Source organism: Ptychodera flava, chromosome 2, assembly GCF_041260155.1.
Source record: "Ptychodera flava strain L36383 chromosome 2, AS_Pfla_20210202, whole genome shotgun sequence".
Taxonomy (NCBI): Eukaryota; Metazoa; Hemichordata; class Enteropneusta; family Ptychoderidae; genus Ptychodera; species Ptychodera flava.
Window position 1 is genome coordinate 2,575,283 of NC_091929.1, and position 27,665 is coordinate 2,602,947.

Here is a 27,665-nt window from a genome sequence, read left to right on the forward strand (position 1 = left end):
GCTTGCATAGATGTCAGATACAGACATCCTGAAACCCTGTCTGAATAATGCAGTGATTTACTGCCTAAAGGTTATTCCATGAATCACTTCGGATTTTTATATCAAAATCAGCCAGCAGAAATTTCTGAGAAAGAAGATTCTGTACCTCAGTACATGTATCAGAAAAAATAGGTCATTAAGTTGGAATGTGACTAATAGGATATACATTCAGACTTTCACTGAAAATTTTACATTACTTTCCTAATCTACCAATTGTTTGTAATATGCTCCTGGAGTAAGGTTTTAACCATCTTTGTTTTATGAAAATGGAAACTTTATTTTTCCCCATAGATTGAACACTGGGATTTCAAATATCAATCAATATTAGGTTATTATTTGTTTCTCTAGTACCAAACTTAGCATGGATGGTGACCCAAAAATGTTATTCTTGATTTGATAAGAATCTTCAGTTGCATTTTTTTCAAATCACAAACAACGCCATATAGTTAATATTTTTACTGGTAATAAAACATGCCATGGCTAATCCTTTTATCAATACCTGTTTAAAAGTTTGGTACAAATAAAAATATCTATCATAATCCCTGTATTAAAAATACAGTGAGACAAGCATATAAGTCATAACCTCCCAATCTCTTTACGGTTTTAGGACCTGCTTTCCTTGCTATTCTGACCTCAGCGCATGACATACTTAGTATGGGACATATTGCATGCATAATCCCTTTTTCCAATTTCAAAGATTTTAAACTGGGAACATCACAGAGCCAATTCTATGACACTGATTACAAAAGATTACAGAATTGCCATGGAAAACCAATACAGACAGATGGATAAATAAAATATTTACAAATTAGCAATCATCATAAAATCAATGTATTAGTTATAGTTATAGTTAGTTATAGTTAATAGATCATATATGACATCTGTTTTGTAACTGTACATTAATAATGCCACTGGAAACTGCATCTAGTATGACTAATGTGACACATAAATAATTAGGTCCATATTTATGTGAGATGAAATGAAAAATGATGATGGACACCACCACCATAGTTGCAATTTATAGCATCAAGTATTCAGGTATACAATATATTTTGTCATTGTTCTAGCCTTTGATAGCTATAAATTCTCTCAAAACTTAGTGCAAATAATGTACCACACGTTAATGGACATATAGTTATAAAATCTTGCTAAATCTCAGTGAAGAGATAGTATATTACAATTACCTAACATAGACTGGGCTGTGCCCTAATTACTTCAGTTTACCCAGCGGCTAGGGCAACTAGTGCATCTGTACACAGCATAGGTACACAGAGGTACGGTGGCAATTAGGCTCGTTGCCCGTTAACAATTGCACAAACAAGACGTGCGTACACGTGATTTCTTAGCATTATTAAAAGAATGAATTATTAAAGAACTCTTTTTCTAGAATTGACACAGCTGTACAGCAATGGAAAAATACAAGGTATTTGAATATTGCAATATGACAGGTAAATGTAGATGTAAATTTTAGGCCACAACTCACTATGGTGAACTGAAAAGGCAGGAATTGTTATTCAAAATGCACAATAATATATATTCTGCAGCAAAAGTGTTGCAGATATTTAGATAGAACAATGTAACTGACCCAAAATTACAACTGGTCCTCAATTTAAAAGTCAGATTGTGATTTAACTTACATCCAGCATTTTGATTATCGTGAATATATGTCCTGGTCTTATTGATAGATCTCTTTATTAACATTTTCTTTGTAAGTAATGAGAAAATTATTCCAATTGATGAAGTCAAATGTACTATACAACTGAAGTTTTCTGATGTCAATGACGTATGACATAGCTCCTGTAATGTTGACTCTGAATACAGCTGCTATGTACAATTCTACATCAAACACATGCTGTATGTTACCAAGCTTCAGGTTCATCAAGTATTGAAAAATTCACTCAACTATGGAACAAATACCAAAAGTAAACAATTTCCTTTCAATGAGACGAATAATACTGTTGCAAATATTTAATTACAATACCAGAGTGGTTTTGTGTGATACATTTCACCATGTGTTAATACTGCACAGTACCAACAAGAGTGGTACCCAAGACAAATGCAGGTCACAATCTTTGAAAAATTATCACTTTTAATGAGTGTCAATATCTGAGCTATTAACAGTCACTGCAGTAACATTTATGGACATCCATCATGGTATCTATTGCATAACCACTTCCTTTTCTTCACTTGCAACTGTATAAAGTGCTTATACAACCTTTGATATATGTACATGAATTTATGATTTTCACTGATTACTACTGGAAATTAATTTTCAGCTGTAAGATTGTAAAACAGTGACTCAGATTATGTTTGAAATATCGAAAAAAATTGCACGGTGTAAGTACATTATCCAAAAAGTAGAAATACCATAATTCTCTCAAAGCATAGAAGAAAATGATCAGGAATTTTGAAACAAAAAAGAAGTTTCCTTATCATGATATCTTTTTATAACAACAACTTTAAAGGGCCAAGGTAGTTACTTTTGGTATTTCTTAACTATTTTTATGTTATACATGTATGTCAACAAGTTTTTTGTTCTACTCCAAAAAGCATGGCAACACAGCATCTAGCTTGTCACATTAGTCTCTACATGTAGAGATTGCATATTGTTATTATATTGACAAGTGTGTGGATTGAATAGGCTTAGGCTGAACAAAAAAAGTTGTGCTGTTCCGATAACCTGACCTACTCTATTTTTTACCTGCTCAACCTAAACTTTTTAGAGCTACATAAAACACTGAAGTAAAAAAAAAAGAAAGAAAAACCCCGCAAAATCAGGTGTTCATGGCATTTGAATTTTACTTGAACAAGGATGTCTTTTATGTTTTTTTCCTTTTATGTGTATGATACATTTTTCTGGAAATGTTTTGGCAAGTGTTTGACTGCCCTGAACCCCTGAAAAATACATATTTAAAGATAAAAATATTTTTGAAAAAAATTCCTGCCGACGTATCTACCCTATTTTTGAAAACCGTGTTATCTGAATAGCACAATTAATTTTTTTTTGCCTTATAGACTACAATGCAAACGTCAGCAATGATAGTGCACTTTACATGTATACACAACATGTCAAGTTGACATGCTGAACAATGCGTATTTCAACATACTTTGATGAGCTGAATTTACTGATGACATACATTAAACAAAAACATACAGTAAAAATAATCACCAAAAGTTAAAGTTACCAGCCCTTTAATGAACTATCTTGTAACGTGGATGTGTTTTATCCATTTCATCAAAAACTGAATCTTGTACCTAAGGAGAATATTCCATTTTTGAATGCCAGAATCATAAAATGTTTAATTGAACAATAACGAAAAGTTTTGTTGAAATTTGATGGGTATGATTCATATTTAATTTTCAGCATGCTTTTTTAAAATGCAGAAAAAGTCACTTTTATACATCAACTTTATTCTCCAAATATGAAACATTAATTTCCATCGGATGAAAATTCAATGCAGTCTTATAACATTGTTTTTCAATGAAACATTTGTATGTGGATCTTTTGACTCATAATATCTCAGCCCAAAGTTCCTATTAATAGATGTGAGGGATACTTACTTTGTTTCATGATCTTATGATTGCAATTTCAAAAACGATTTCTTGATGTGAATTATCTATTTTAATGAAGAAAATACCTCAGGGAGACTATTATAATTCAACATTCAGTGATTTTTCTAAAAGACAGTACAGTACAGAAAATCGCTTGAATGGCAGCTTTCATTTCCTTGTAGAATTCATCACAATATTTGTATGTAGACTCATATATTGCATTAAATGTCATTCGTCCTCATTTCATCCTGCAGCCAGAATAGGAATGTTACCATGGCAACCCTGTTGACATAGCATGAAATGAGTACATTTCTGGGCTACACATCATACTACTTTATGATTTTTAGCAAAGATTCTGAATTCATGTTTATATTCTTATTGCATATGTGACTGATCTATTAAATTCAAACAAAAAATGCAGTACAATAAATTTTACACCAAAGACCTGATATATTATTTGGTTCAGGAATAGCAGTCTTCACTGTTTGGATCCAGAATAGCAGACTACACTGTTTAGTTCCGGAATAGCAGTCTACACTGTTTGGTTCCGGAATTATAGCAGTCGATAGTGTTTGGTTCCGTAATAGCAGACCAGGAAGGGGTAAAGTTTACGTTGCTCTTTTTACAGTTCAACATCTAACTATATACCGTATTGCTCTTTCCATCACCTGGCATTCCACAAATATATTGCAGTACAGTACGGAACATCATGCTGACATCATCATTGGACATATTCATTATACGGCATGTCTCCAGGATTATTAGATTACATTGCTAAAGCCAGGAAGATTGTCAGTAAACTGTATATGTGTGGTACAATGCAGTGTTTGAAGACTGAAAGTCTTTATGTCAATGGACATCAAACAGTATGCTGCTTAAACAGCTGCCTGAAAACTGCAGAATCTTCAAAAATATCTTTCTGAACAATTTAAAGCAATTTTTCAGTAGTCAGACATCCTTTTTTTCATCTGCCCATGAGCCAGCTGATCCCAGCTGTGTCCCAAGGGTTCAATGATTGACTGCATATACCTGAATGCTGAACAGTAAAATCCACCAGCTTAAGTCAAGTAAGTTGCATTTCTTATCGCATTGCTCGCCTTAGTGGTCACTTAACAATTTGCATAGGCCAGCTTTGATGACAAATTTTATGACACAATTGTCCAAAATCATATCTTTCACTGATTTTACATGGAATTTAATCATTGTGGATCATATCATTGAACTCTACTATGGACATAAATGACAAACACATATAAAAAACATCATTATTAAAATCCTTGTATATATAGTATTGTCATTGTGTTTTACAGAGAAATAATTCAAGAATAGCTTCAAATGACAATTGTGACTGACCAAACTCTGGAAATCACAAATAAAATCAAACTGGACTTGAAATTGAGTTACCATAGAAACTATTAAACTGAATATTTTCAACTCAAAATGGTTCAGTGCTATCACTATGCAACCGTTATGGAAAAAAATTAAATTTTTGATTTTTACATAAACAAGACAATGAAAATATTACTTTTGTTGATCAAGCTTCAAAATGAGTATACACAAGGGCAGCGCATGTACTTATCCAATCTGAATATCCAAGCCAATCGTACATCCAATTGGAATACAATTTTTGGAAGGCACATTAATAGTTTTGCTTCTGCAGTCATAATCTGCATCATCATTTCTTCATGCTAATTTCCCCTTCAGTCAGGTTGCTGTCTTAAAAAAAATCCTACCGGTATACAGCAGTAGTATACAAATAATGGCTAATTACCAATATACATCATAGCCATATCACCAAAATGAACAGACTTACTGTTTTTCCTTCATACCCCAAAAATGAAATACACAACAAAAATGTGTTCTACAGTCCTTGAAAAATTCTTTTCTGTGAAATGATCACATACATTAAAACTTTTGGTGAATTTTTTTTTCGATGGTGTTATTGCATCATTTTTGTCAAATTTCAAAGAAAAAAAATGTATGTCTCTCTCACTTGACCTGAGTGGTACTGTTGTTTTTGGTAGAATTTCCATATTTTGATAATTTGATGATTTTTGACTCTGCAAAATGATGTTGAATTTTTTTCTTTATCTAAATCTGATGATGTAATTTTTCCAAAACCCTTCTTACATGTACAGCTGTATTCATCCATGAATCTATGATGTACCAAAGATGGTAGAACCAAGTGTTTATTTTGTGATCGCCATACTTTATGGAATTATTGATGTATTGACACCTTTTATTTTCAATTCAGAGTGACTGCTCACAGGTTTCTGACAGCCAGCCAATTACTTAAGCCATATAGTCATCATAATAATTACCGGTACTTCTGACATGAAATAACTGTTGGAGCATACAACTACAGTAATGTGAAATAACGCCTTGGGATGGAAGAAATAAATATGCGCCATGGTTTTGTAAAATGTGAAGGTGAACAGAATGAGGACACCCAACAATAGTGACTTGAAGAAAAGATATTTATACTCCAACAATATATTTGAGTCAGAGCTTTGAGGCTTCATATGTATCAATGTAAAAGACAAGCTGATGAATTCTTTCACACCCTATAGATTTGGTTGCAACTGAACAGTTTTTCTTATGTTGTTTTTAATATTGAAAGAAAGGATGTATACACTTTAATTTTCTGCTCATAAAAACTGATATATAGTTATCTTCTCAGTTTTTGCTTGGTTGAACTTTATGCATGAATTCTTGGCAATAATATTTAATTTTCTCACCCAAATAAGTCTTTATTTTGTTACCTGCATTTTTCTGAAGGAAAATTGTGTGAAAATAGTAACATTTAATACTTTAAAACTTTCACCATAAAATAACTATTCACATTGAAATTCCAGTTTTCAAAACATTCATTTATGAGTGGTTACAGAATCTCAATGGGAATTAACATCAGGAAATGAAAATACACAAAAAACAATGGTAGGCACTCTTTACCATACATGACTTAAATGTAGATATTTATCTGATGACAAGGAACCTTTTCCAACTAACTCAGAATAATGGATTTCTTTTAAATTTATTTTCATCCAACATATAATAATTGATTTGTTTTACATCCTTGGACATTAGTCTGAAGCTGAATTTTAAAGCTTTCACCAGTGACTCATTGAGTCAGCTTATTATTTGATAGGTTGAAATTCAATGTTTGATGTGAGTCAAACGAACATTTCCTTATACTTTGCATTTCTGAATCAATTACAAAGAGTCAAAGTGCAACTGTGGCAAATTCCTCAAGATCTGGTGAATTTTTCTCTTGATAACTGGATTTGTCAAATAATATATGCCTGCTAAGATCTTTACCCACTACAAATATTACATTTTGATGATGTAAAATTGCAAACAGAATCCGTTCAGTCAAAAGAGATACATTTCAAAGAAGCAGAGAATCCATCAAAATGCAAACAAAAAGTGACCTCAAATCTATGAAACTGTTTATCACCTTGTTTAAGGTGAAGGTAAAAATTGATGTATTCAAAATCGAAAGGTGACAGTATGCATGAATAGATAGAAAGTGTTTACACCAAGAAAATTGATGACGGGTATGCACATGTTAATCAGGCAAGCTGGGCCAACAAAGAATTCACCTTCATAGTGAAAACACCCCCTAGAGGATAAAAAGTACACAGAGCCATTTACTGATCACATTTGTTTTATTGAGGTCAAAGGTCATGTCCTGAACTGCTCTTGAATTAAAGAAAGATGGGACCTTTTCCCCCGGTCACTAAAATAAAACACAACACATATTCTTTGACATTAAATTACTCAGAATGACAACTGAGATGTTGGTGCCAGCATCATTCATCATTATAATTCTTCATCACAGTATTTCTGTAGCTGTGTATTGGTGCATTTTAAACCAGTATTTTATGGGGCAATGTTTACATTTTCCTGGTTGATGGGACAGCGTTGTAAAATGACATATTCATTACCTTTTAAAAATTAAAATGTCTGTTTTAAAAATGTCTCATATCATTTTATTCAATATCTATCCATGTCTTTTTGATTGGAGTTTTTTGCAATGTTGTCATTAACTTTCATAGAGATGAGGCAAAATAATGTGAAAGATAGATTTGGCAGAAATTTACAATGGCAGATAAAAATGATGTTTTTGAGAAATCAATTTCTGTTAGATTATTCAGGCATCACAGGACAAGTAAATGTTTTTGAAAATTGAAAAATTCCACTGACCTGAATTGAATTCTGTTAGCCAGCCAAGTTGATTCTCTGCAGACAGAAACCTGATACGTAGTCTGGCTGTGGGTACAGTGTGCTAGCTGAGTGTGTTATTACAACGATGGCTTCAGACGGTATCTGCTATACACAGTAAAATGTTAGCAAACACAACGATGGAGGCAGAACAGTGAGATTCGTGCTCTTGTAATGGCAGTGAGTCCCTTGCAGTGGAGTTTTCTACGCAGTGACGTGATGATGTAAAGACTGCAAGACACAGAGACAGCTATATGGTTTGAAATTTACAGCCACAGCAACAAAGACATCATGGTGATGGACCAATGGGTCAATTGCAAAATTAGCCACAGTGTTCGGAGATACTACAACTGATAATGTTCGCCACAGTGTACATCAGTGAGATAGGCCGATCAAGTGAGCTGTTCAATCTATGTGGTTGCACTCCCTTTGCTAATTAAAACTGTGCTCTTTTTTTAGGCTGTTCTATCAATATCCGCCATTCCCTTGAATTAACCAGAATAACTAGCAGAAGTCTGGAATGCATCTGTGTGTGGGCTGTGTAGCATGAGAACATTGGACATAAAAATCTGTCATTACAACCCCTGGTGAAAATTCCAAATCAATCTTTACAATCATTCATTTATTGATTGTGACGTCTAATGCAACCATGAATGGAGGCTGTCTCCTGCATGGTTTTTGTTCACACAAACTGAAAAACTAACACAATTCATGTGAAATCTAAAGAAATCGACATGAGTTTTTTGCAGGTCAATCTACTTTTGTGTCTTCTTGACAAAATGCTGAACAAGGAAAGCATTCTTATAGGAAATGAAAACATTACCTCAAAAGCATTACCATTTCTTTTTCATTGAAATCAGAATTTTTTTTTCTTCCTTTCATTGACAACTTTTCATTCCTTGCAAAATAAATCACCCTTACTATTGGGAATATAGATCATCTTTTCAAATTTCAGAACCAATTTCATACTTGATTTGAATCTGATAAAGGTTTTTTTGCAAAAAGGATTGATGAAAAGTAATGGTCATTGGAAAATAGGGCTCCTTGATGATGAAAACTGTCAAAAACTGTGATATTTCAATGAAAGATAAAATGATGTCACATTTACAAGGCACTGAAATTGTATAATTCAAAAGAATGGAACATTGCAGATATGTACAACTAATATGGAGATACTCAGCAACCTTGAAAGTGCCAGTCATCAAAAAATCTTTCCACATCTTCTTTGAAAACTTGATGAAAGGATACATTATTACTTCAGATATTGATGTTATATTTCAAAAGAAACGAAAGTAAAATGAAAAATTTAGTATGTCCTCATCATTATTGTCTGATTGAAACCATCATTCAGAGTGGCATCGCCATAGAGTCAAATTGCTTTATAGATCAGGCTGTTAGCTGTAAATATTAAAATGAAAGATTTCAGGAAATACGAATTCAAATGAAGCCAGTGCTGTCAAGTAACAAAGGAAATCCTAGAACTGTCTTCAATAATTCATCATTGCCTTCAAACAGGATATTGATTTACCACTCTGATTGCATAATTTAAAAAAAAAAATTAAAACCTAAACAGTAAATTACTCCTCAAGGTGATCATGACCTAACTTCATCGCAGAAAAAAATGCAATTTAGATTTCTGTAATTTGACATTTCTTGTGGTAATTGTCCTTCCATGAATAATTGATTTATATTTGTTATTATGAGTGTGTATATCAGTACGCTTGATGCTGTTATCAGACTTGTCACAACCAACCCTAATATGATGTATTCTTTATAAAAATCCTGCAGGAAAATTCTCAGTCTGACTTAGACTATTCATTTGACTGTTCACTTTAGAGCCTGGAGTGAAAAAGGATTACAGGTTATATTTAGAATATTTGTTTGACCCCATTGACATGCACCAGATTTAGTGACAGATCTGTATGTAATATACTTAGAGCATGTTGATATTGCATTGTATAATACTGTTTGTACATGTAATCACAACACAGAACAAATTATGTCTGATATTGAAGGAGGCTATTTCTGTCTCATGGAACATTTTCTTTCATTAAAAGTTGCTAGGCACACTCAAACTGAAAAATTAATGTTTTACAGTATTGAAACCATTGGAATAGCTTCAGTGATTCATCTTCCTTTCGTTTCCCTGGAAACCTAGATTTTCTGTTAACAGGCAACTTATGAGATTAACAGGTGCTTAACAAGACTATTTCAGTTAAAGACTCGTTGGTTTCTGGATTTAACCCATTCAGATCAGCAAGTCTTCCCATTGCTTTTTGTCATGTGATTTGTGACAGGTATAGCAAGATGATTGGCAGAACCTATCAATCGATTGTGTTTCAATTCCACAGTCTGAACACAATGAGCCTAGCCTATGAAATTGAAACAACATTGAAAATACCATAGCTTGGGTTGATTAAGTATGACAAATGAGGTAAAGTGAAATACATGTCAACTGACCTATGCTCCCATATCTGAATCTGATATATTACCATGACACAAAATGACCTTGCAGCAATGGAGCATGGGAAATGAAAGTGTAGTCATGTTTAGGGGTAAAAGGTAAAATAGATAAGGCCAAAGTAATTAAATTCTTTGTTTTGCGTCCCCATCCCCGTAGGTTTTTAAGGTTTTCATGAAAAACACACACCATGTATTTGAATAGGAAATTTTAGGACATGACTGCTTAGCTTTTCTGAACTAAAATTTTGTTACAATTTTTTTATTTGCTGCAATCAAATTACATTGTGTTAATTTTCTTGTGTGTGTTTTTCAGCTGCTTAGACGCGTACCATTTCCCATTTAGAGTGGACGCAAAACAAAGAATTTAATTACTTTGACCTAATCACAATCAGATATTATTCGGATTCATATCAATTTTTCTGATACTATAATCATTGCTTTGCAAATTTCATCATCATTTAGGGAACCATGGCTAGCATAGTGACAGGAGGGATCTCTAGGGAGAGAATGGAGAGTCATTGTCAAAATCAGGAGTGGTAGAGGGTTTTAAATTTTTTTTTTCACAGCAAAGAAGGGGAGGGGATGGCTTTGGACTCTTTATACTAAAGCAGACGTGGACTCTGTGTTACGTATCAGAAGTAAAATAGTTTATCAACGTTATAGTGTAAGTGTTGGTTCATGATTACCGGTACCGGTAGATATGCCGATTTTTGCAGTGGCTGTTCTGGAAAAGAAGTAATAAATGCTTTGCAGTTTGGCTACTGATCACAGAGGTCAAGTTGACCTTGTTTGTAGACCTTTCAGGCCAATAGCGCTGATCGCAAATGACGTCACTGTTCTCTCTCATTAATATGCATAAATAAACATTTGTCCGCATTTTCCGCAAAAACGACGAAAATAAAACCTGCGAGTGTTAGAAAGGCTATTTAGCGTCCCACTTATTCGTATGAATTGATGACTGAGACTACAAGCTGCAACAACAGCCGCGCATACAACGACAAAGTTTGTCCGAATTTCAGCATATTTGTCCGAAAGTCGCGCGCGTGCAGCTATATATTTAGTAACAAACACGAAATCGCGATCAACGCTATTAAGAGTTACTTTTGATGATGAACAACATTTGATGATTCGATGATTTTTTTCTCTACTATGATTTTTTTTCAAATGTCATACACAGTATCTTGTTTAATCCCCAAGGCATGTTATACAACTTCAGCTTGTCAACGCAGTTCGTACCCGTAAGACTGTATTGTTATTGTTGACAAGATAATTATTGTATTAACTCAGAAATCAAATGTAAATCAATAGTCAGTGAATGATGAAATATGCTGTGGGAGAAAATAAGAACTTGCAGTTGACATTACAAAAATTAGTCAAAAAATTATCAAAGGTAAATAAATGCAACTTTCCCTCTAATATTATACTTTATGGTTAAGCATATAACAAAGTTTATGGTGGCTATCAAGGTCCTATCACAGGCGAAACATCTTCGCTTGCCAAGGTCTCTTGTCCGGGCAGCTTGATGCTCCCCGAAATCAGTTTAGCCAGGGGGACTGTATCAACTAAACGACCCGTGCGAGCGGACGATGAGGCGGCGAAGAACAGATACAGCTCTGTGATTTTCCACGTACCGCAGAGTGGAAAGAAAACTCAACTCTGATAAAATCCGAGGTTATATTAGTAATACTCCTATTTTACAATCATTAATTTATTTTGCGCAGATTGTAAATGCCTTATTCTCCTGAGGTCATACACCCATTTCAAGTTTTCTCATTAGGAGCAGAGAGGGAGGGCCTGCACCGTCATGTTTTAAAAAGTCTAAACAGTGAGAGGAGGGTAGTATTTTAAATGTTTAACTACCCCTGACTCCCCCGTCCTCATGACAACTGAAAGCTCCCTTATTTATTATGTATACAGTTTGTGCAGGCCCGATGTGACTTACTTCTTCTGACCAGTTTATGTTTAATACTTCACTCATACCGTTTAACAATCGTCGATCTACACGCCGAATACTAAACAAAATGTCGGAAGCGATCATTCCGCTTTGGGGGTTTTCTTTGGCTGACAAGATTGATAGATGGTAAAACAAACGAAGTAATTGTGGCAAGGTGACATTTCATTTAATACAGCACGCTGGGTAAATCTTCCGAGATGGTTTAAGATAACATTTCAGAGCAGCTCATTTTTATTCCATTTTGTTTGTCAGGCATATGGCAAGAAAAAGTGCTCCAAGCATAGAAATTTACAAGCCTATCATATATAAATGATGCAAATTGACAAATGTAAAATAATTTAATACCCAGGAGATTATTCCTCGTATCATGTGTAGTGTTCTCCAATAACTTATGGATTAATAATCTAAAAACTCCAACAGAATTTATAGGAATTTATTTGATCGAAAGGAACAAAACTAACATTAATAGCGTCTGTCTGTATTGTGTTGTATGTATGTATGTATGTATGTATGTATGTATGTATGTATGTATGTATGTATGTATGTATGTGTGCACGCATGTATGTATGTACATACGTATGTATGTATGTATGTATGTATGTATGTATGTATGTATGTATGTATGTATGTATGTATGTATGTATGTATGTATGTATGTATGTATGTATGTATGTATGTATGTATGTATGTATGTATGTGTGTATGTATGTGTGTATGGTGTGTATGTACCATTGGCCTGTCGATTTAATTTCGGAACAATCAAATTTCATACGTGCTATAGGCCTAATTACTTCTATGCGGAGTTGGAAGTGTTGGTCTAGTGTATCATGATCAATCTCTATATGTATCCAGTTACTCTTTCCTTGTCAAGAATCCAATAGACACATACCAACGTCTTAGGGGACATATCCTTGAAGACACGGTTGTTTATCGGCATTATCACAGAAACGTATAGTGAATAAATTGATAAAATTTTTAATTTAAAAGAAAGGGCTATTAGACACCCTGTAAATATTTCATTCAACTAGATCTAACGCGACAACCAGTGATTTAGGGCATTGATTTTGTATGGTGGGCTGTAGCTTAGTGGTCTTGAAATTGAGTCGTTCGGAGAACATTGCTTCAGCCGTTTGAGAAGGTTACAACGTCGCGTTATAAGTTTTATTTTGGTTTTTAAGTGTAGTGCATTGTAAATGTATTACATAAAGGAGAATTACTGAAGCCTCTCGTCTTTTAATGACTTCTGAAATGTTTCAAGATACGAGCACCGACGCACGTCGCCAGAAACATAAAATAAAAGTCAACGGCAATCAAATCCTTGGTGTGCAATAGTGAGATGAGACTATCATAAAATGTACGGCTCGCATAGACAGTATTACATTTTGTTCGATCTCATGAGACAGACATTTTGCTCTTTGTTTTGAATACTTGTTTATTTGAATCTGCCATCGACCAAGCAGTATCATAAACACTGTTTTTGAAATCATGCCCCAGAACCACACAGGCGCGATCTTTGTTTTAATTATAGGCAAGTAGGTCATTCTATAAGCGATATTATAGTTAGTAGTTGCGGTAAAACGTTCTACAAAACAGAACACACAGATGCTTGTCAGGTTTACCAATGAGTTTTACCATTTTCACAATTTACGGTGCATGTACGCAATCCAGCAAGTATTTTTGACATGGATAAGTACACTGTCATTTTAAACCATTTTCTTCAATCAACCTTGAAAAAAGGCTGACGCGGGTGCTCGAGATCTAGACTTACCATATTGAAAAGCGAAACATTTCTGTCACCTTCTGTTTTTTTTCTTTTTGGCCTTTCTAACAGAAAGTATTGAGACGTGCTGCTCCCCCATGCCCCCTTCTCTCTCTCTCTCTCTCTCTCTCTCTCTCTCTCCTCTCTCTCCTCTCTCTCTCTCTCTCTCTCTCTCTCTCTCTCTCATGTATGCACACGTATACTGTATATGATATCTATGATACAAGCACACCGCCTGAACTTGTAATCATGACTTTTCTGTTCTCCACCGATCAACTCTCCCAATGCCATACCAGGAACGCTTACCCACAAACTTTCGTAAAGTACTAAATCTAGTTGAATTGAATGCTGACTTCGACGCTGAATTTCCTCTTCCAAACATTTCAACACTAGCAAATCGTATTCGATATGGAATTTGTTTGCAAATAGTTGTGGTCGTCCGATTAGCCAGGGTAGGTCTTTCCATGCAAACACACATACATTTCGAACGTATTTTCCATGACATGGCAGACCCAACTTATACCAAATTTTTGCCCTTGATACGTGAGATGACACGTTTTTTAATCCAGGTCCACCAGGAGCTCCAGGGAGAGAGGCTAGAGTTTGGTAATAAATTTCATCTGGATTCTTAGTATCGGCAACCCAGTCCAACAACTGCTTTGATATTTTTTCGCTGTGAAGGAAGTCGATGAAATCACGTGTGAGGGCGCTGTGTAGCTCTCCTTTACGGATTCTAATCCCTTGAGGGATTGGATCTGTCTTGGCTATCCTGGTCCGTTTCATGTTATCGAAGTACTCACGATACCTGTAATCAGTCCGGATTGGAAACAGCCTTCCGTCATTTGAAATGTCATTGTGTCCATTAAAAGTTTTCAAAATTTGTACGATTTCTAAGTTTGTTTTCAGTGGAAATTCTTGCCCAGTAAGATTGATAAAATATTTCCAAGTACTGTTTCTTTTAAGAGCGTCTTTATGACAGTTCATTTCAGCGTTGATCTGACTGACCGAAGACCACACAACTCTCTCTGATTTGGAAGCTATGAACACATTATCAAAGCAGGAACTGATCGCTTGCATAGCTTCGTGAAGTTCTCCTGACGATTTGCTATCAACATGAATGCAGTAAATATTGTGTGGTCTGTAAATTGTTCGAAGTAACTGTTCAACTTGTTGGGCTGATTTATACATAATAATACCAAACGCTAGAGGAAAATCTTCTTCTTCCTTGGTGACTGGTTTATTTGCATATCCACCTTCGTTTGCAAATTGTGTACAATTTTGTGTTAAGTGTACAAACGCTGTATCTGGAAGTAAGTGTTTTTGTAACTCGGCCTTAGCGAGTTGCACACATTCCTCGGAAGAGCTCGAGACGTGACCTTTTACAAGGTCAGCACAAGTTGTGCCGTCCGAGGCTCCAAATACCTTCATGGATAGCTTATAATGATCCGCAAAGTCTTTCAAAGATGAGTACGAAGTCATTGAGATCAGTTGCCTTTGTTTAAGGAACAGATAGAAAATGACAAGCATACCCAGCGAGGTGACTGCAAAATAACAATCCTTAAGGTGTCTTCTGCACGTAAACATGATTGAAAAACAATGTACTCGGAAATCAACTAGACCAACCGATTAGAAATGAAACACAACACAACGAAGCTCTTGAAAGGATCAAGGCCCGACTTGAAGAGAGACGAGATGGATCTTGTTACCGTTGTACTGTACAGTCAGGATCTTCATCATTGACAGTTCTTTCTCAAAGTGTCTTACATTTGCAACTGCTTGCGACATTATTAAATTTACTCCGCGATCAACACCCGCGATTTTCCATCTTGAGTCCTTTAAAGTCACCGGGGAAAGATTTCTTCATGTGTCTGTAAGTAAAAGAAAAACGGAGATTCAAGTTCCAAAACGTATTCAACATCACTCGCACTGGATACTTTATGCTATCCGTTATATGAAAACCAAAAAAATCACCGGCATTGCATCAGTATCTCTGCTTAAGAGGTACGTGCCTCGTTGTGTACGTCACGTTTCTGAAGGTCTGAATGTAGTCTTACTACATGTTTTCGGCGTTGTTTGTCACAAGAAAATAAAAATACCTATTAAAATGAAACTCGAATGCTGATAGTTTTAATGTCTGATGTGATGGTACTGGACAATAGTGTGGCTTGCTGTATTGTTCTGTGTTGTATTGTATTGCGCTGTACTCTGCTGTGCTATACTGCGCTGTATGACAAAATGTACATTTTATGAAACAACCATTAACTCATTAAGATACATTTCTAGTGTGTATCAGTGATTGCATGTGTACCTGTTTTCACTGATGTGTTACAGCTTTGCTGTAGGTCTAAAGTATGTTCAATGGTTACCAATTCCATCACTCTTCAATTGTGTTTCAAAATTGCCGAACAATATGATGTCTGACTCCTTATGTGATTAAACAAAAGAATAAATAAAAGCAATCTAAAAATAAGTACAACACTTTGGATCCAAGCTTATTAATGGCTTTATCATGTAAACTATAATTGCCATATTTCAGTCTCAGACTTCATTCTACAATGCCTCACTTGACGACGACTTCTCTCTGCAAGCATTTCGTGAAAACTCCGTCGACAGCTATACATCCTGAGGGACAGAACAGTGACATCACTGCTTTTGTCCCTCGGGATGTCTAAGTTAGATCTTACGACATCTTTATCGTACTTGTGGAGAAGTCAATATAAAGTTGCAGGACAGTTATTTCGGTCTCGCCCTGTCTTTCAATTGCATGGCGGAATGACCGAGGGGTACCAATTGCATGGCGGAATGACCGAGGGGTACCAATTACATGGCGGAATGACCAAGGGTACCAATTGCATGGCGGAATGACCGATGGGTACCAATTGCATGGCGGAATGACCAAGGGGTACCAATTACATGGCGGAATGACCAAGGGGTACCAATTGCATGGCGGAATGACCAAGGGGTACCAATTGCATGGCGGAATGACCAAGGGGTACCAATTCTATGGCGGAATGACCGTTGGGTACCAATTGCATGGTGGAATGACCGATGGGTACCAATTGCATGGCGGAATGACCAAGGGGTACCAATTCCATGGCGGAATGACCGATGGGTACCAATTGCATGGCGGAATGACCACGAAGTACTAATAGCAAGCAAAACTTACTGTCTTTCAATTGCATCGTGGAATGACCAAGGGGTACCAATACTATAGCAAGCACAACTATAATGACCAAGGGGTACCAATACTATAGCAAGCACAACTATACCATAGTCGGACTTTGCCCTCTTCCAAGTGGCCATTGCAACACAACGGTTGCACTATCAACGTCGTCCTTTGCTTCAAGCCCTTTCAAATATAACTTTTAGCAATCTTACTACATGCATATTTGTTATATAAAGGAGTAAAACTATGAGTACTTTATTTTTATATTCTTAGTGTCGGTGACGATGGTGCTGTGTGCACCAGACGGTTTGAAATACAGTCTTTTGTTCAGTCTTCACTGTGGTATGTACAATATACGGACAGTCCTGGTCGCAACAATAAAGTGGAAAATCTCACCTCAAAGACCGTATGTACCTAATGAGCTTTAAATACCGATAGCACTGATTTCACATACTTTCCCCATATTGATTATCCTGCGGTTGCTATCGAAACTCCTCGTCCTCTTCAGTGAACCGACAGGCTACAGCCTAGTCTGCTAAATGTCACATGTTGTCGTTAGGTTAATGTTTAGCTGGCCTGGTTAATGTTTGTAGCCTCAAAGCGATCGTCAACCGCGAACGCAATATCTACATATAGGGTAGGTCAGATTCGCCTATTGGAATTTGTGTTCTTCATTTAGTACACAACGTTTATCAGTAGAATGGTCTGCGCCAAGTTGCAATGACTAGACAGTGTATTGATGCTTAATAAGACATACATAAACAACAAGAAACAAAATTTGCTTTTCTTATTTGTGAGGATATAAAGAAACCGTGTTAATTTTTTCCTTCAAAACAAACAAACATAAACCAACAATGCCGCCTGTTCGCTGCGAAACAGGGGTGCAATCAACAGCTCTCTCATATACGTAAATTGGCGTATTTTTATATGTGTACTCGACCAGGCATAGCTTCCCCACATAAAAAATTATACGATGAAAGTAACTGTCTTGACTTTCATTTACAAATTTTATAGTTACAAGGCTGATACAATCTCTTGATTGTATTTCGGGGAGAGGGGTTCCGAGGAAAATAATAATAAGTGGACTATTTCCAGAATTTGGTTAATTTACAGTCATGTCAATAATATCCAGACGTAATAGAAATACACAGGACTGAGGATTTATCGCATTTAAATCAACCATGTTCAAACCTAAGTCCCTTTAACTGACGTTTGTAACCTGTCTTGTCGGCTCCTCCTTCTAACGCAAGTTTAAGGTATAATAAACAATGTATTGATGATCCAAGCAGCCACATTGATTTAAGTTGTCATGATTTCTACTTATCCAACTCCTCTATTGTACATATAAACTGTCCCCTATAATGACGCTTTCAATAACACTATTGATATCTGCAAACCTGACCACTATGCTGGCTGACGCATACTAGTGACCCCACATGCTGCCTTTTTTATCAGTAAATATCGCAACCCGGGCAGCTGTATATTTTACCATCAAAATGTTATCAGAGGAACTCAAGTACAAAGTTTATTCAAGGCTAAGTGCTGAATTAAAGTTGAGTCATCGTATATGAAATTTCACGATAACATAATGATCAGAGGACAGTTGTTAAACTTAGGAAGCAAAATCCAAAATTCAATGGAAAGAATTTCATTAATATAGTATCGAATTTTTTTGTCAGGTTAACCGATCGTGTGACAAGGAAAATTGCGATGTTGAATATTTTCGAAGCAAAATGATACAATTATGGTACTTTGATAACATTATCAAGGAAATTGATTTGCTTTGCCCAGCCGTTGGGGGCGCACACTTGAATATGGCTCTGTTTATTATTAATGAAGCAAGAGTGGATCTCTTCGAAATACATAAGCACTGGAAAACTTCATCTGCTAAAACAGAAAAACAGTGATCATATAAAATGCTTTGAAAACAGGATAACTTCCCTCACCTGTCAGGAAAACTGAACATAGTTAACACAATTGTATAAAAGGGACATTAACTGTACCTTTTGGCCAATTTTTAGTACTTTTGTTCTGTGTATCGACTGCGATTTCTTGTTCTACTCCCCACAGTATATGTGTAAAAACTGTAATCATCGTTATTGAAGAAAAATTAATTGTAGTTTCTTTTGACACAGGCTGGAGCAGATCCATGTGATCTTGTCGATGTCTATTGGTGTAAGAAAGTACCTGTATATGTTTTTGTATGTATTCTTAACAATAAAAACACATCAGAGAATGTTTTTCCATACAATTTATGTTTGTGACTCTTCAGACAACAGACATCCCAACACATATCAATCAGAGTCAGTTTTCATTTGAATCCCCCTTTCCTCACATATTTTCAAACCCCTCACCCGTCAATTCTGTCCCCTCTAGAAGTGTTTGTGAATCCAGCCTTTGTAAAATCTCGGTGGGATTTCATTTCAAGTAGTAACAGACTATTGCCTTCATTACACCGTAGTACATTTCACAAGCTGCTATTATCTATTCAGGTACGGCTTAGACGTAAGTCCTCATACGCTTTCGTCAAAATCTAGTGATTAATTCGCCAAGTCGATGATTTTGACTTTAATACTTAGAGCACTTTCAAAATAATTTATAAGCATAATTTCAAATAATCAACGTTTATCATTTCAAGTATATCTATATGACTCTGATTCTTTCATTCCCTGACTGCATCTGAGTGTTAGCAAAGATTACTGGCGTAAATCATCCCTTAACTTTAAGTCTGATTGATTGATTGATTGATTGATTGATTGATTGATTGATTGATTGATTGATTGATTGATTGATTGATTGATTGATTGATTAATTGATTGATTGATTGATTGATTAATTGATTGATTAAAGTGTTTGTTTGTTGTTGCTTTGTGTCAATTAACATTTTAAGCTACGAATCGGGATATGTGATATTGATTTGAAACGTTTATGTCATCCTCCTCCACTCCAATCCGTCGAACATTCTTGCAATCCAAAGTGCAAGAATATTTGAGAATTTATATACCTAGTAGGGTGATGAAAGTATAAAAAATATTCCAGAGCATTGGTCTTAGCAAGCTTGATGAGACGGAGTCGAAGTAACGGACCCGGACGATGAAAATAGGGTACAACATGACTGGCTATATAACAACATCAAGTTCACTATAATAGATTTCAGGCAATATGTTATTCTCTAAATATACTTTTATACTAAAATTTGGAAAGTTATTCAGAAGTACAGATTCTATCAAGTGACACGTACTTGGAACGCCTGTTAAAAATTGGTTAACGAGGAAAAGTGGATCGATGCTTCTGCAAGCGACAAACAAATTTGATACTGTGCTGACAACATCAATTACGTCACATTGATGGGAAAATGCACCCCATGCCCAAATAAATAAATTTGTTTCCCCTAAGGTAAAAGTCTTTTACCTTGCACCAAGTTGGTTTAATCTATGCAATTATCGCAGTTCGGTGTTGGTGATAGGTAGATAATTAGGCCAAATGAGTTATTGAGTATCAACTAAGGGACTGGTCAGTTTCTTCGGCCGGGGGGGGGGCGTGGATTTATAGGGGAGTCAACCTGTTTTAGACTTTGGTGATGGGGGGGGGGGGGTTCACCATGTTTTTGAAATGCCCAATAGGAGGGGGATGGGGTCAGTGTGTTTTTGAATTTTGACACAGGCTCATCATTGCCTAAAATGCATCGCGTTAGCCACAAATTTCATCATTCAGTTGCATTTTTCGGCGCGCCCTTTGGGCGAGTAACTTTAATATTCAGAGATATTTTTCAGCACGCCCGACTTTAACATATCAGGCATACATATATCAACGATATCGGTATGTTCAATATTTTTCAGCGTGCTCTTCGAGCGCATTACTTTAATATATTGGACATTTTTCAGCACGCCCTTCCGGTGCATGACTTTAATGTGCAAGACATATATATCAGAGATATCAGGATGTTTCATATTTTTCGATGCGCCCTTCGGACGCCATACTTTGGTAAATCAGAGATATATGTCAGAGATATCTTGATGTTTGCTAAGAGAAAGTGTACCATTATAAAATCTACAGTTCATATTGAAAGCATGACAAATTCCTGATACTTTTCCGTAGTCTCTATGAGAATTGAGTATGAGAAAGCAACATGCACAAATATTTCACAATATATATATATATATATATATATATATATATATATATATATATATATCTTTGATACAGTGACTTATTTTAGAGATAAAAAATGACAAGATATCTTTCGTTCTCATAGATGCAACTATTTTCCTTTGTGTCTCAGGTGTTCTCTAAAAAGACGCTTTTTATGATTAAAATACAGTTAAAAAGGGCGGTTTTCGTCAATATTAGCTGTGCTTTTATGGTATATATATATATATATATATATATATATATATATATATATATATATATACACACACAATTTATATCCACCTTTTGTTTTACTGTTGTCGCGCGGAGGGGGGTAACCCTGTTTTCAAAATTTGGAATGGGTGTCACCCTGTTTTCAAAATTTGGAATGGGGGGGGGGGGGTCAGCCACTTTTTGACGTCGGCAAAAAATAATCCACCGCCCCCCGGGCCGATGAAACTGACCAGTCCCTAACAGATAATCTTATGGACGGTTTCCTTTGGAGCACAAAAGCTAATAGAGAAAAAGATGGTGAGGGGTGCTACAATAGGCACACACTGAAATTTCAAGCTTATGTTACACAATGCTTACGATGTATAAAGGTGTTGCTCGCTATCCCCTGTCGGAGTACCGACATATACGGGATTTCATTTCTACATGTCTACAGCTGGCTGAGTTGACCGGCGCGCCGGCGGCTCAGTGCCATGCCGCATGCCAGAACCGGCTAGGCTGTGAGGCTGAGAATGAGCATGCAGCGCAGCCAGCGGTTGAAATGGGGCAGGGAACAAGACTTGGTACATCTCCTCAAGCTTATCAAGCCGAGTGTTCGTCAAATGTTTATATTACCCAAAGAGTTTAAGTTACGACAAAATAAAACATTCTTTTAGCTAAAAGATTGATCCCATTTTATAAAGTATTTATCTATCTATGTAAAATATTTAGAATACTAATCGTTGAAATATGAGAAAATTTGGACTACAAATAAATGGATATGTTCATCTGTCAATCAGCCATGCGCACATTGAACGGAACGGGATCGATGGCCGAAGAACTGCTGACTCTGATCTGAGTGATTTCAGAGGATGACTTTTCCGAAATTCTGATAGTACATCGTGACCATGGCGATTAATTCAGGTAGGAATAAGTTCATATTACTTTTTCATGTTAATTTATCTCGAAAATGAGTTCAAAATGTCAAATACTTTGGTCTGCATTTTAGTCCGCAGTCGCTACGCCGTGCACAAATGCAATGTCAGCACATGGTCACGATGGTGCATGCCGTGTGGGAGTGTCATCATCATAAACTACTACATCTCGTCCACAACAAGCCCTACATGTATTCTAGAATTTCAGGCCAAAGTTAAAGTAAACCTGCGTTCACAAAAAACCCCCCAAAAAACAAAAAAAACCCCAATAAACCGTGAGAGGAATTCGAAAATTTTACTGTGTTAAAAGTTTAATTTACGAGGCTTGTTGATTAATTGCTCATTTGCATATTTGATGAATTTCAGTTATTAGGCCATATCTCAAGAAATACTCAACCAAATTTAGTGGGACTTTGCACACACTTTGCACACACTTTGGTAATCCTCTAGTTTTACTATGTTTAAAGTTAAGTTGACGAGGCTTGTTAATTAATTGCTCATTTGCATATTTGATGACTTTTAGTAATAAGGCCATATCTGAAGAAATACTCAACCAAATTTAGTGGGACTGTGCATACTCATTGGTAATCCTCTACAATTACTATGTTAAAAACTAAGTTGATGAGGCTTGTTGATTAATTGCTCATTTAAATATTTGATGAATTTGCGAAATTAGGCCATATTTCAAGAAATACTCAACCAAATTTGTTTGTTTGTTTGTTTGTTTATTTCACCACTGACGAAAAAATGAACATTTTGTAAAAATATACAATTCAGTGCAAATAAATAAAATGTATAATATTTGTTACATAATGTGTCTGAAATATCTGAAGTTGAGTGGTGAGGGCCATGAAGATAGTTCGGTAGAACTAGTACAAGTTCATGGCCCCGGGAACATATTATCTAGTACAATAAGATCTGGTGACAGTCCGTACAGCTGGTGATAAAACGAGAAGACATTTACAGATGTGATCGAAAAAACTTGGAGTTAAATAATGCAACTGCAGAAATACACAACATTTGAAACACTCGGATACAATAAATTACTGGTAAAGTTATGTGAAACTTAATCGTCACTATGTAAAAGGTAGTGTTTGAGTTTTGTTTTGAATACATGCCTTGTGGTGATCTGTTTGAGTGATGAGGGAAGGGAGTTCCAATGTGTAGCTGCCGAGTATCTGAATTGGTTTTGTGCCAGTGTGAGGCTATGATGTGGAATAAGGTAGTCTCCTCTGCTAGATAATCGGGTGGGATAAGAGTGTGAAGGGATGTGGAGATATTGTTGAACATCACGGGGGTAACGGTTGGATTTTAAATCATGGGTGAACATGCAACAAGCATACTTGCTAAGTTTAAAAATATTCAAGATGCCAAGCTGAAGGAAAAGTGGTTTAGTATGGGCTGTAAAATGTGAAAATGTGATGAGACGGACCAGTTTCTTTTGCAGGCGAAAAAGCTGATTAATATGAGATGAATAAGTGTTTCCCCAAATCTCAATGCAGTAATTGAGATGGGGAAGAATAAGTGTGTTGTAGAGAAGAATTAATATAGATCTAGGGACAAAATGACGAATATGTGATAGAATTCCGATTTTAGAGATGATTTATTAGTTATGGTATTAATTTAGTGGGACTGTGCATACTCATTGGTAATCCTCTAGAATTACTATATTAAAAATTAAGTTGATGAGGCTTGTTGATTAATTGCTCACTTTTGACCTACTTTCATGCATCTTAGGAACTAATAGAGGTTCAGGGCTGAGATTCGGTGGCATAGTGCACCATATGGTGACAGGGCTCGAAATTAGCGGTAGTCCCGCGTCCACAGACTACCAACTTTTCCCTGGGGCTACCAAAGTCCATGAAATGGTAGCCCACACGGACTACCAAAGCCTGGGACATGAAATTACTTAGTTGGCGACATGATATTGATCGCTCTGAGATGACCTATGCTCGGTACGACAGTCAACCAGGCTTGACACAGAAAGGCCAGACTATGACTTTGTCATGCAAATTATAATGCGACAGTGCAGTCGAATTTGTTGCGACAAACTTCCAATAAAATATCATTATGAGAACGTACATGTACTTGGATGACAGGCTCGGGAAATGATGGCCAGTGAAAATTCATTTTCATAGTTGTTTAATCACAATGTATCAATCACAATTATTATACACAAAATTATTCAAACTTGAAAGAAAAAACCATCGGGCCATCCACAAATTACGCTTTCCGAAGTGTACCAGATCATCCCATGATAGTGTACTATGGTGGAGAAATATAGCCAATTGCCACGAAAGTATTAGGAACATGACTGTATCAAGTTGTCATCCTGAATTTTTTAGCCATGTTATGGTTACACGTGCTGAGTGAAAAGTTGTCAAGGCAAACATCAAAATTTGTATATAAGTTCTATGTATGTGTGAATAGGTTGTCAAACTTTGAGGTGTCACCGTTGTCCACTACACATGCTACCGTTTTCCTGAGGCATTGATGTCAAACCGCTAGAAAATTTACTTCCTGGATAGAATCATGCAAAATAAATCTCTCATTGTCTAGATTATAAATAAAAAATATCATATCCTTTACAAAAAAACACCTTCATTCATGCATGGGCTACCAGACCTTGTCACTGGGCTACCAACTTCAGAAAATGGTAGCCCAATGGGACTACCAGGGAAAAAAGTTAATTTCAAGCCCTGGGTGACTGTTATTTCAATCCTGCCTATGGCTAATTGCTTGGGCCTGTCAATGCTGCACCCCACATTCCATTCAGTGTAAAGTCCAACAAGTCCTCTGTCTTGGCTTTACATAAATAACAAGAATTCTTTCTTGGCTAGTGACTGCGTTGTCTTCGTAAGTCATGCCTAATTAGCCACGGTGTCCACTTAAGTCTTACTTTGATTCATTTTTAATTTATTTGGCTATGGTACTTGTCATTTCTTTTTGATTAACGGATGCGTGGAGTTCTATAAAGTACCAGGATCAGGCAGAAATCCGACTGGTCGCTTGCAAGAACGTCCAGACCCTGGCATTCGCGGCGCGTCTCTGAAGGGCGCGCGCATGTTCAACAGGGAAGAATGTGAATTGCAGGGTCTCTGCCAGACTAATGTCAACCTTGCAGCGCTCTCAAGGCCCAATTAGCGTCGCTACCAATAGTGTTGATTGCGATTTCAGGTTTGTCACTATATAAAGCTGCATATGTGACTTTCGGACAACTCTGCATAAAATTTGGACAAACTTTGTTGTTGCATGCAGTGCTATTGTTCTAATGTTAGTCATAATTAAAATCTAGAACCGTTTTGTCACATTTCATGAATTTTATCTCGAAAACATCTAAATGTGTATGTTTTTTTCGTAAAAAATCCCCAAACAAGTGGGCCGCTGCCTAGTAATGGGGCAGAGTCTGCAAATGTTGATAATTTTTTTCAATATTTCTATGCAATATATCAAATACAGTTTCTTGCTGTATGCTGAAACATAGTATTCACTTTGTCAACAAAGCCTGTATATTAATACATATGTATTGGATGATAATTGAATTAAGAGTCCAAACTGAAAGTCAATTGTCAATTATACAAATGCACAGTACACACATACACAGGATGTGTTGGCAAGCTGAATACAGGACAGTTCAACATGTTGTACGGAGGAAGAACATGGTGGTATGAACTGAACAAAAATGTTGTCAAAATAATCAAAGTTAATACAGCTTCTGCCTTACTACTGCAATGTCACTGTCACTGCATATTGGCAGTGACAGAGATAGCTCTGACTCTGATAGTTGAAGAAGAACATGACCACGCTCAGGGTTTTTTTTTGGCTGAAAAATTGGCTCATGTTTAGGGATTTTTCGTGAAAAAGCAGTGTGCTCATTTTTACCAGATGCTGGCCAAATTGACCGGCTACTTTCGTATTTTGGCCGGCTACTTTTCAGCACTATTTGCTCTCTGGCACGGAAATTCAGGTTTTGATAACAATATTTGGATTTTTTTGGTGGTCTTGCAAGCCGGAGATAATATTTCAGAAGTGCCAATGTGGCTATATCATGTAGTCTAGCAATTTACGTGGTGAACTTGTTGCTATCACTGTAGTACTGTGATCAGCGAACATGTTGTACACATACTTGGAATCACTCTCGAGGTCAACCTTGCTTGCCAGATCACAGGCCGAATTATTCGGACGTTACATTGGGTATAGCCGAAAATTGGACTAACATACAATTACGTTATGCCCATGAATAGCCGACCATTTCCGCATGAAGCCGACTTTTGTTTTGCTCAAACGCGGAAGAGAAAGTCTACGCTTGAGAGCTTTGGATTTCTGAGTAAGAGTAGGGCCTTGTCTGATGGGTTTGGTAGGTTTTTGATCAAATCTAAAGCAACCAAAAGTTACTGAGTCTCATTTTTACGCTCCCATATATGCATATGTATATATGCAAATGGGAGGTATTCGTATAAGGTGGAAAAATGGCGTCTGTGTGTATGTATGTAAGTATGTATGTATGTCTGTTAGTCTGTCCGGATCAAAAACTCCTAAACCGTAGCACCTACTGTCCTAGCATTTGGTGTACAGGTGCACCTAGGGGTGGAGATGTGAATTTGTTCAAATGAACATGTCAGTGCCAAAAATATGCAAATGAGGGGGAAAAAAGGAAAAATCCTACAAATGGCTAAAACTCAGTAAGCATTGGTCAGATTTGGTTGAAACTGGGTATGCAGATTTCTTTAGGTATTCTAAATTATGTGTGCAAAAATTGGGATGAAATTTGCATGTTTGTATTTTTAGGGTATTTTTTCTGTTTTTAGTCAAAAAATCTTGTTCTCTGAAATCGCTCGTCTGAATGCTATGAAACCTAATATTCATGTTCCTCAGAATGACCTCAGTCATGCTTGTACAAATTGTATTGATATTGTCATATTTGTAATTTTGGGGCAATTTTCCCAATTTTTGATAAAAATTTTTTTAATCCAAAAACTGCTGATTTGATAGCTTTGATACATGTATTTGGTATACAGGTATCTAAGATTAATCTCATATAATGTATTGAAGGTATGTTGAAACTGGCAATTTTTTTATTAGCTCCCATAGCCATATGTATATATGGCAATGGAAGCTATTCTTATAGGCTAGGGAAATGTCTGTATGTCTGTATGTCTGTATGTCTGTATGTCTGTCCGTCAACATCAAAAACTCCAAAACCGCTTTACATTTCATCTTGATATTTGGTGT

The 27,665-nt window shown here is 36.2% G+C and overlaps 1 protein-coding gene across 1 annotated transcript in view; it reads right to left on the reverse strand.

Annotated features, from left to right (window-relative positions):
• LOC139151373 (putative diacyglycerol O-acyltransferase MT1468) overlaps positions 1–8,347 on the reverse strand; it is a 388,693-nt gene extending 380,346 nt beyond the window's left edge. The window contains exon 1 of the mRNA XM_070724151.1: positions 7,798–8,347. The gene's annotated coding sequence lies outside the window, so the exon portion shown is untranslated. The remainder of the gene's footprint in view (positions 1–7,797) is intronic.
• Positions 8,348–27,665: the final 19,318 nt, after the last annotated feature.